This window comes from Pyrus communis, chromosome 4, assembly GCF_041283825.1.
Source record: "Pyrus communis isolate YQ-2024b chromosome 4, ASM4128382v1, whole genome shotgun sequence".
Taxonomy (NCBI): Eukaryota; Viridiplantae; Streptophyta; class Magnoliopsida; order Rosales; family Rosaceae; genus Pyrus; species Pyrus communis.
The window spans coordinates 15,365,769-15,377,824 of NC_142568.1; the positions used below are offsets into that span (position 1 = coordinate 15,365,769).

Here is a 12,056-nt window from a genome sequence, read left to right on the forward strand (position 1 = left end):
GTTAACTTAGATGGGGTAAATAGGTTCCAACTCAAAAATTCAATTTCAATTTCAATTTCAATTCTTAAATTAAGTTTCACATCCACATCACATACGAAAATATTCTCCAAAACAATAACAAGCATAACTAAAAATTTGAACACAAGGTGTAGAATTTAACGAGGCAAAATCTATCATTACAAAAATCTTCGTGCTTCCAAGTTAGGACAAACACTAAGAGAAATAAGTGCACAAAGACTTTAAACTCATAAACTAGACACACATACTCTAGTAGGTAGTTTTATCTCCGCTCATTGCTACCTCTCTTTAGCCTTCGAGTTGAAGAGGCAAGATACTCATGCGGCCATCGCCTTCATCTCGAATTTGCTGAATACTAATTAAGGCAATCTTGCAGAATGTATGAAATAAATGATCTAATATCGACTGTAGTAGACCAACCGAGAAAAGCACATGGGCCATTTTTTTGATTGATTTCAGTGATTAAAAACCAAATCTCTCTCTAAAAGCACACGGCTATAAAACTGGTTTTCTTCGCTCCAAATGATCTGGAAATTTCCTCCCAATGCTCACGGGCTGCTTATCAGAATTTTTTGCTCTCGATACATCTTGTACAACAACAATAAAAGAGCAGGTTGGTCTGATCCATTAATCTTTCACCAAGTCCAAAAACAATAGTTAAGTCCAAACTTAACCTAATCATCCAGTTCGTAAACCTAAACCCATGCAGCCCAAATTAATTGTGTTTGAACCAACCAAAACCTGTACTATATGAATGCATTATGCATGACAAATTTACATGAGTAGATGTTTTTGAAACGCTTGTTATTTTTGTGATTGAGAGCACAAGAGACAAACTTGGAATTAAATAATTACAACTGAAAACATGAGTTAGTCTAAAACATTATAAACTCAGACACTTTGTAAGGAATTATCAATTTTACACCAACATAAGACACCCGATTTTTCATTGAACCATGTTACCAAATTACTTTTTGTATTTGAAAAGAAGTAAACAACGGATCTAAATGGGTCTTAATTTGTATTACACAACTCCTACGTCAAAAATAGTTTTGAAGCGCACTCATCACTAGGCTGGAAAGAGGTATTGATACTTTATGGTCAGGAAAAACTAGAAGCCCCCTCTAGAGAGGAAAGATACATACGTGTGTCCGGCCGCTCTTATACGGAAGAATTCTTGTGAGGGCGGTGCTCAATATAGGCTGCCGGACATGAGAATTTCTCACTTGTGGCGCCAATTAATTGATCTTGAGTTGACTCATAAAAGAGGTTGCAGATGCACATGGACATGACAGAAAACACATGTCCAAGAGGGCAACTTACCATTCAGTACCAACCTACCATTCCAAAATCATATTATTTGTTGAAATATTTTTAGATCGACGGGCTCGGGGGGCCCACTCTAACGACACAAATATTGTCCCCAACTTTACCACTTACCCAATCCGTTAGGTGTAAGGTTTTACTACAAAAGATCTCGGTATTAGTTAAAGTGAGGTAATTATATTTAAACCCATTGGTGTTCTTTCCCACCACTGATGTGGGACTTTAACACTCCCCCTCACATGTAACCCTATTTAGTTGTTCACATGTGCAAATCCACACATCAGCAATTGAAACTTAGAGGTTGGCTCCAATGGAGTCCAAACTTGTTTTCAATATTTTTCAGGAAGAGACTCTTAGAACTCAGAGGGCGACCCTATGTTAAGAGTCCAAACTTGTTTCCAAGCCCACACTTCCTATGAGAAGCCTATGGCTTGTGACACACCTCGATCGGAATCAAGGCATGCTGGTTGTCACGAGCGGGTAATGTAGGCATGAGCGCAGTGCGGAAGTGACAGCGATATGAAAATGTGAGTAATTAAAAATCAAAACTAACTAATTTACACTAAGATAACCATAAAAGGATGCAAAGATACTTAAAGTAGTAATACAAGTACTCAGAGCGTAGTTAACCTAAATGTAGTCTAGTAGGCTAAATATTAATTATACAAGACAAGAGAGAAATTCCTACATTAGTTGAAGTTTGTCAGAACCGCCGTAGGGTTCTCGTAAGCCACCAAAACGAACTTCTAACTAGAACCTGGAGGGGCACAAAACAGAAAACGTGAGTGGGCAAAAACAAAGCTTTTTAAAACCATTTCTCATCCCACCATAAAACCTGTATAATTTCCCATAAAATAATAATACTTATGTATATAAAAATCATGCTTGAGCACAATGAAAACCAAAATATATGCCATGCCAAGTATCTTAGTAACAAATATGTAAGCCAGGTGATGTGAATCAATATAAAATGATATGCCAGCCGGAGTCACCTAACGTGACTTGTACAGCTGAACCTATAGTTCATAAACCAATTCCTACACACGAGTTGGAACCACCTATTATGGTATGTACGACAGGACTGGGTGTAAATAAGTACGTTCAAGTGCTACGATCATAAGAAGGCTGTGCGATGAATCGCGGGTCACCTACGAGTCGGAACCACCTAATGTGGTATATACGATAGGGCTGTGCACCAAACTTGGATCCAAGGTGAGCATGCGATGCGGGAGGTGAACATCATGTGAAGGACTGTGCTCTGGCCACAGGCGGGAGCATTAACGCCAGGGTGCAGGATAATGATCTCTAAATGCATCTACGCATAATCATAAACAATGCAACCAATATCATCACATAGTACTCACCTAAAACTTACCTGGCCTCTGCATCATCATACAATGTTATGCATACACATGCTAATGCATATAATAAAATGGAGTGCAAACATGACATGGCATTTAGAAGAATACACTTGTTTAAAACAGTTTTTGGGAAAATGTAAAGCATATATATGTATATATAGAAAACCAAAAGCCCATTCACTGGTATGTAGCAGGGTCGTAACCCCCAAGCCTCACCTAGCTACGCTTGTCGTCCGGAAACGTCTCACCTATATGTGAAACAACTAATTTAACGTTAATTTTAAGCATATAAACAAACGGTGTAATAACTTCTCGTACGTTGCTCAGTTGAGGTGTTTGAATATACCATCGTGACCTATTCAACACCACGAGCATCCCCATATTTTTAAAAAAACTTTCTAATGTCCCACGCGCCGGCTACGCCCAGGCACGTGCCTGGCATGTTGACGGAATCCCTAACTACGTTAGGGAATATTCCGTTTAAAAACTAACGGAGTTACTTGATGCCATCAATATATTCCGTCAAGGTTGATGGAATATTCCTTGTCTTCTCCTGTGACTCGTCGGAAACTGCCGCCAACCGCCACTTGCAACGCTGGATTTTGGAAAATATTCTAAAGCTTTTAACTACTTCATTTCTCAACCAAAATTCACAAATTTTATATGGATTTGAAGCTCTCAACAAGGAGAACATCATCTTACCTATTTTAAGTCCCAGAACTGACGGAAAACGGTCGGAAAAACTCTTGAAAAATCCAGCTAAACTGAAACTTCTTGAAAACGCCTACTCCGACGTCAACTTTGTCCTAAATCCCTTCTAAGGTTCCTATAAAGTTCTTTAGGAGCTTCCTCGAGCCTTAAAACCTTGGAAAAAGGCCTCTATCACGACGGAGCAACAACCACCTTGCCAAAGTTCGAGAGTTCTCAGGTTCTTGTGACCCATACCACGGCCTAAAGGTATCACTCAACTCGTGATGCTACAAGGAATACGATGGTGGACTTCAACAATTCGATCCGTGACGTTTGGTTAATGTTATAGGTGATGGTCTCTCGGTTGTATGGACAAGAGAAAATTGGAGAAGGACGGAGAGGGTGAGGTTGTACATGTGTGTGTTATGGGATTGGGCAACAGAAGAAAATAATATGATCTGATTGGGCCCAAAAGAATACGAGCCCATATAATTAGTCCAAAATTTACTCGTTTACACACCTAAATATTCATAACTTTCTCGTTATAACTCCGATTTGAGCCTAGCTCGCGTCAAAGCTCTTGTGACGTTGAGTACAATTTAATCATGTCAGTGGGAAAAATAATTTAAAACTATAAACGTACATCCACGTCACCCAGCCAACGAGAGCATAATCGTCATTTTCACACATTCGAGGATAAAATATGTATTTATTCGAGACAGGTCGTCACAGTTTGCATGTGCAAGTAATTGGGGGCTCTGATACCATGTTGAAATATTTTTAGATCGTCAGACCCGAGGGCCCTACTCTAACGACACCGATACTGTCCCTAACTTTACCACCTGCCCAATTCGTCAGGTGTGAGGTTTTACCACAAAAAACCTCAGTATTAGTTAGAGTGGGGTAATCGTATTTAAAACCATTGGTTTTCTTTCCCACCACCGATGTGGAACTTTAACATAGTTTTCAGTCAAATGATCCAGGTAAAGGTGAAAAAATGAGAACTTAGAGAATTGGATGGAGTGAATAGAGAAAGAGACGGACAGGGGAAAACTGTTACTTCTATTGGTGTATAGTACTTGGCTAGTATCGATATATTTACCTGGCAGCTCATATGAACTTTACTGCTAACACAAATTTATGGCTTGATATGTCCAATCAGATACATGGTCCGTGCACCAAATGATATAACAACACAACAACAGTAAGCGCGCAGTATTGTTGTAAGTTGGGTTAAAAGTGATTTTCAAAGGCTCTCAGTAACTTAAAATCAGATGGCCACAAACTATATGTTGCACACCACAATAATTAGGCCATGCAATCTTTGTAATGTTACGTCGTGTTACGCATAAAAATTTATCTCACAGAACACTTTGCTTTACATGTTTTGGTTATTCATGTCAAACATTAGAATGCTGGAAAATAATTTGAGTGTTTTAGAGGGAACTCAAAAGCTTTAGTTTGCAACAATGTAGTCATTTACACGCTTTATTTTTCTCCTTTTTTCACTCTATTGTTTTTTTTTTTCTCCTTGATTCATCCTTATTTATGTAAAAGAATAAGGAACAAAAAGGAGGAATGTACGAAAAGAAAATTGTGAAAATCACTCCTTTCAACAATGGTGTTGAAGGGCAGATAATTTTGGTGTTTCAAATGCACAATTTTAGTGGCGTTGCCCCTGCTTGTGATTGGTAGAAATTAAGAGGAAAGAGAGAAAAAGAAAAAAAAGAAAATCCATAATGCTCACTTGTGAATGGTAGGAGCTATAGCCATATCATGTCATGGGTGGATGATAGATGGTGATAAACATATGTTGGATTTATCCAATATAAATCAACTTTTAAGTGGTCTACTACATGTAATAGGAATGTAATATTGGAGAATAATGTTAATTGTGATAAACATATGATTATGATACTTGACTTGGAGGCTAAGAAAGTAAAGTTTAGGTTTCCCTTATGGATGGAAACCCTAACTTTTAGCCCATATAAAACACTAGTCCCTATAAGCCCTAGAACATGCAACATAATACTTCCTATAGAGTAGTTGTATTCGGCTAAGAGTTTATAGAAGACATTGGTGTTGCCGTGCCCCTTCTCCTTCCTTGCTAAAGTACCATGATTACAACTGGAATCAGGTTTGTCACTCCTTTGTTTGTGTTTTAATTGTATAACCTTATAAGGCTAATAGTTGGTATTAGAGTCACTAATTATATAATTAAAACCTATTAGGTTTAATGTTGGATTACATACACTACAACAAAAATGAGCTTTGGGTACAAAACAAAGGATACAATTAAGAATTTTATGTCTGTTTGACCACCAAAAGACTGAAACAGTTCCCATTACAGTTCTCATTCCATAAAGGGCATCATGGATTGTGCCCATTGTAAGAAAAAATAGGCACAAATACATTATCTGATAGCTTTATTGAAAAAAATGGATTCTAATATATTATTTGTGTCCATAGTTTACTTTTAAAGACACAATTCTTTGTTCTTTATTATTATTTTCAAAAACTTGTGACCCACATTCATCCAACACTCTCTTTTTGCTTAACCCACCTACTTCTATCCAACTTTCTCTCTCCCCCCGTAACCCACTAACACCCTCCATATTTATCCCCACTCTCTCTCCCCGCCCACCTACATCCACATCCACTACACCCTTTATATTTAACCCCACTATCTCTCCCCTCAACCCACCCACATCCATCCATCTCTCTCTCCCTCTCTCTCTCTCTCTCCCCCCCCTTAACCCACACTTATCCTTCATATTTCCTTATTTTTAGTTCCGTCTCTTCCTTCTCTGTTCCCTCTAAAACGACCAAACCGGACTCGCCGGCCAAGTTTCGGCCAAAACTAGATCTCGATCCAATAGAGAAAAGTGATCCTCTCATGGTGAGCTTCCTATCTATGTAAGTGGGTTTCTTCAATTTTAACTTTTAGATTTGAAAAATTCTTGAGATTCAGGACTAATTCGGTTTTAACTTGGCATGTTGAAGATTTGGTTAGTGGTTTTGTTTGGGAGATTGAATTCAAGCTGAACTGTAAGAAAGTGGTTCAAATTCTTGGATTTAGGTAAGAACCCGAGAAACCCTAACCCTAAATGTAGCCCTCTTTCGATTTCTAATAGCTTGGCTTGTTTTTTGTGTGTTTTTTTGTTGATCAAATTTAATGAATTAGATCGATGGTTTTAATTTTTTATACTACTCATGACTTTGGCAATGAGAGGTCCAAATGCTGCATATATTATTAGTTCGTTTGTGGAGCAAACAGAAAGATAATGTCATAACAATGTTGAATTGTTTTCTTGGATGGAGATTTGATTGCCTTGTTTTTATGTGTTTGGTAATGCAGATACGGGAATGTGACTGGTGGAGAATATAGAGAAGATGGTAGGATCTTATCTTCCAGCAGACAAGGGCAGTTTTTGGTTTTGGCATTTAAGATATTTAAGTAGAGTTTCTCTTGCAGTTGTAGAATTTGTTAATTTTGGAAGCATGAATTAAATGTTTGGGATTAACTTACAATGCTTCCTATCAAAACCAATCAAAACTATTTTCTTGATCTAATGTTACAATGTTGTGCACTCTCATTGATAAGCAGATTTTCATTATGACGAATTTTCAGTCTTTCTCAAAATTTCAATAACTAAAATTCATGTGGCATTCGGTGTGAATTTTGTCGGATTTGTCTCATTGCATTGGATTGATTTCTTGTACTGTTACCATGCCCGTCAATTTTTTCTTTTTAATCCTAACTGTTTTCGCGTTCAAGGAAAAGAGGTTTCTTCTTTGATGCCTTGCAGGAAAGCTGTGGTTTTGACAACTGGGGCAAATAAACATCACTTATGAAGTATGTTGGTTACTTGTTTCATTATTAGCAAATGAACATAAATTTAATTTGTTATCTTCATTTAACTTCTTGATGATGATGATATGTTGATAATAAAAGTGCATGCAGAAGTGTGAAGATCGGATTTGAGTTTTCACTCCTTAAAACACTACGATGTCTAATAAGGAGTATGCTTCTTACTGGATGATTTTATTGTTAGAAATGAACATATGCTATTGTTATGTTGTAGCTTCTTAGCTGTTTATACACAACTAATAGTGGGGAAGGATTTTAGAGGGATGGACTATATATTACTTTGGTACAGCCTACAAGTACCCACTTGAGGGCTTTGTTGCAAGTTTTTAGCTGTAGTTAAGTGTTTAGGTTGCTCTTAGGAGAGGTTGAACAGTGAGGAAACCTCAGTCTTAAGAAACTAAACAGCTCCATGAATCTTATCTTTCCGTATGGAAACATGAAAGACTTCACTAAAGCTGAAAATTAGATTTCAAAATATTTATTTATTAGCTTGTGAGTTGCAGAACCTAGCTATAATGTTCTTAGCAGTTTCTATCTTAGAAATTAATGTCATAACAATGATTGTCCAAACTTTTATTGTTTTGTACATCTTGTTTGCTAGTGATGATGGTTTAGCTGCTCAGTTTAGTTGCATATTTTGTTCGCTGTAATTTGGTATAACAAAGTAGCAATGCATCACTGCTATTGAGTTCTTAATGCCGATTGAAAGTTTTGGTCCTTGAACATGACTGGAAATAGGTCCTTTCATTTTTTTTATTTCATTTTCACTTTCATTTGGATTTCAGGAAGATGATTGCACTATCCACCAAGTTGGAAAAAGAGGTGAATCTTTGATATGGCAGATCTGAAACTTTTACGTATTGATTTTAACTTAACTCCATCTTAGGTGTAATTTTGGACTGATTTTGCTTTGAATTCGACTATATTTGTTATGGCTTCTGATGAGGCGCAAGGGTTGCTGGGGAAAAGGCATCTGTCCAAAAATATGTGCTTTCAAGTTTTATTGTATTAGAGATAAAACATGGAACATTACATTATGTATGTGAGATTGGGAATGTGTTGTAGGTCTTTTCATTTTAAGAAAATTAAAAAATTTCATTTCCTCAATTTTAGTTTCAAATTTTGATTTTTTTTAATATTTAATTCATTTGGCACAATTACAATATGAAGTGCCAACTTGTCTGGAAAATGTTATCTGACAAGTTGTCAGAAACAAGGTACAAATAGGGGTCCATATGTGCCTACCTCTTTGAGCACCAAACAGTCTATTGTGTCTTTTTAGCAAAGGTGACGCCCATAGAGGGCACAAATACAAATAAAGTTGCTGCACTGTTGCTATTGGTCTATGGACACATATGTTGGTGCTCTTTGGCCTCAAAGGGCGCATATAATTTAGGGTATATTATCAATTTCCCCCCTGAACTTGTGACCATTAGCCAATTTCCCCCCTCAACTTTAATTTTGGCCAATTTCCCCCCTGAACTCTCATGATTAGTCAATTTCCCCCCTCAACTTTAATTTAGCCAATTCCCCCCCTCAACTCTTATAATTAGTCAATTTGCACCCTACTGTTAAATTTTTAATTTGATCATAATTAAACAAGTGTGTGTAAGAAACTAAATAAGATGTATGTTAATCATGTTCCTATATCTTTATCCTATTACAAATAGATTAAAATTTAGAATTTTACAATTTATCATAGATAGTATTATTAGTCATAATAAATCAGTATGGAGTAATTTTATTTGATTTTTGACTATACAAAATTGATAACAAAAAGGATTGATGTGTAAATTTTTGTATGTGAATACAATTTTCTTTATAAAAGTGAAAGCTAAGTTCAAGTAAATTGCGGAGAATCGAGCTTTAGTAAAAAAATGGCTAGTCTATTCATAATTTTCGACTCCTTATTAAGAATAACCCATTTTATTGAAATAGGTTTGATCCATGAGTTTAGGATTATTATTTCTTCTTCTACATGCTTTAAACCCGATTCATAACTTTTTCTTATAATCAACCCATGTCACATACTAACTGTATTATGTTTTTGTACATTTTACCCTATATTATGCAGGTGAGTTTATGTTAATTTTAGTACTTTGTTGGAAGCTATTAGAAAGATTGAAAATTAAGAAAAGAATAGATGGAAAATTAAAAAAAAAAAAAATTAACAGTAGGGTGCAAATTGACTAATTTTGAGAGTTGAGGGGGGAAATTGGCCAAATTAAAGTTCAGGGGGGGAATTGACTAATTATGAGAGTTGAGGGGGGAAATTGGCCAAAATTAAAGTTCAGGGGGGAAATTGGCCAATGGTCACAAGTTCAGGGGGGAAATTGATAATATACCCTATAATTTATTGTGCAGAGTGGCCATTTTTGTTGTAGTGATAATATTCTCATACTACATGTGTTTAATCCAAGTTGTGATTGCATATGCTTGGCAACACCACCATGCCGGACCTCCTTTGAAACAGGATCAGTACGTTTCCGCATATAATTGCATATACTTGGCAACACCACCATGTTGTATCAATCAGTGCAATTGATATTTGTAAAAAGGTTATATAACCATTCGGTTTTAGTAAAGAATTTTTAATAATTTTATGGCACGAATCCAAAAACAAAATTAATCAAGGATATAGCAGCAAATCGTGGCATCAATCCTTGTCTATAAATCATGCTATCATAACTTTTTTACAATGGAAATCATGGGAGGTTTTTCTATTTCAAATATAGTTCAAAGTGATTCCTTTTGACCAGCCATATTAAGCCATTGAAAATAACTTGCGTCAGGGACACATGAAGTCACAAGTATAAAACCACGAACAAGGCACTGAGAAGAATAGCAGTTTCGTTCTATTTCAATTTTCATGCTAATGTTTTGGTTGGAATGATTTACCATGTGCCACTGATGATCTCAATTTTTGTAAGCGTGCTATATTTGTTCTGACCTTACTGAAGAGTCCCCTCCAATTAGCAAGCAGAACGAAGTCATCTACCAAAGCAAAATAATTTGTTTCATTGACTCTGATTTTCATGATGGTTTAGGGTATTTTGGTTGATATATAATTTGGGTTGATCCCTGAAAGCTTAAATTGGTAATAAGATAAAGATATACTCGCATGAGTGATATGCTAATTATTGTAGAGCATGTACATACATCGAATACCATGTTTCAGTTAAGTATGTCATGAATATGGATCAAATTATTTTATGTTTGGCAACTGTATAAAAATAGGCACACGATTTATGTATTTGACTAAGAATTGAGATTATCAATTTTTAATCTGGTATATGTTAATAATATACTTCATTTCGATCAGGAAGAGCAATGATAAATTTAAGGTTTTGGAATTTATTTGAATTATTACTTCAGTAAAGGTAGCGTTATGATATAATTTGGTTGCCATAAACTTCTATTACACATTCAGTGATTTGTTCTCTACAAAATGGCTTGAGGTGATACTCCAATTTAACAAGAAATAATTACATTAGTGTCGGCAAATGGCAAATGCAGACATGCCAAGAAGTATGTAAATGTCAAATCTATCTTGTTTGTTCGCGGCTAATTTTGTTAATGCCACATGAGAGCGAGCTTGCCGGAATCAAAAGCTCCAGCCGCAGGTTTAGGGGGTTTTTTTTACTACCACACGCGAGAACACCTGTGTGAGGTGCGTCCTGGGTGGACAGGCGACAAGGGGACACTAACCACCCTTCAAATGCCTCACAGATTATTGCAGGTTCTGTTTTCCTTTTGCATTACATGATTATGTGTAGGAAATATATATAGACTGAATTAAATAGCCATGTCATTGGTTGCTGTAGGAAATATCTAATATGGATTCAATTTTAAATATGCAAACATGGAGCAAAATTGACATATGGTGTGTTTTATTAAAGGGATTGGGTTGTCCTATATTGCTTTAAGCTTGAGATGATCTCATGTAAAGACACACGTGTAGATTAGTAATGCAGTATACTAGTACTTAAGTATGATTGGGATTAATTCAAGTAAGCTTTATAATGATAACTCAATAAGGAATTTGCATGACTAATCAAATTAGTTTTGTCTACAATTTTGCTTTCCTATCTCAATATAGTCATTTAATTGTACATGACTAGTTAACTATGAAATTGATATATAACTTGTGGATTGACTGAGAATGACAAAAAGCATCCAGTGACACGGACAAGAATACTAAATGAATTAGGTTTGTAGTAATTATGTGACAATTCTCATTTATTCTTGTATGAGAATTATGGTGGTCATGTGATTATATATATGTTTACAAAGAAGTGGTGAACATATGAAGGTATGGGGTATGTAATCCATTCAAAGTATGCAATTTAATTGATAAGCATGAATTTCAAACATGTATTATTGTTTGTGGTTATTCCTATGCCTAAAGAATTTAAACAGGATTTTCATTAGTAAATTTTTATGTGCCATAAGGGGAGAAGAAAAGAAACTTTTCAAAGCTAATGTAGGGCATATATTGGAGATGTTTTCTATGGAAGAAAATAATTTTGTTTGTTCCTTTTATTTAATTTGGTATTTACAATGCTAATGCATGATTTTAATACTATGTTTAGTAGTTTTGTACTACGGAAAGAAATATATAAAAGGAAAGGAACCCGTTTGATATATATTTGAGCGATTTAGCTTTTAAATTAAAGGAATGTATTGTTCTTTCCCATTACATAAAGTATTTCTATTAAGTAATTGACTTCATGATGATAAGTATTGACATTCTTGTGGTGGAATAAAACTTGTTCTATATGTTATTAATC

At 35.6% G+C, this 12,056-nt stretch overlaps 1 long non-coding RNA gene across 4 annotated transcripts; it reads left to right on the forward strand.

The window, feature by feature from the left end:
* The first annotated feature begins 6,084 nt into the window (after positions 1–6,084).
* LOC137721791 (uncharacterized) lies at positions 6,085–8,373 on the forward strand. Of its 4 annotated transcripts, none has more exons than XR_015961654.1 (5): positions 6,089–6,294; positions 6,399–6,474; positions 6,754–7,251; positions 7,351–7,418; positions 8,052–8,373. It is a non-coding gene; the product is annotated as an uncharacterized LOC137721791 (long non-coding RNA). The 4 variants fall into 4 exon arrangements; XR_015961655.1 differs by having other exon boundaries at positions 7,360–7,418; XR_015961653.1 differs by having other exon boundaries at positions 6,085–6,294; positions 6,754–7,418.
* The last annotated feature ends 3,683 nt before the right edge of the window (positions 8,374–12,056 follow it).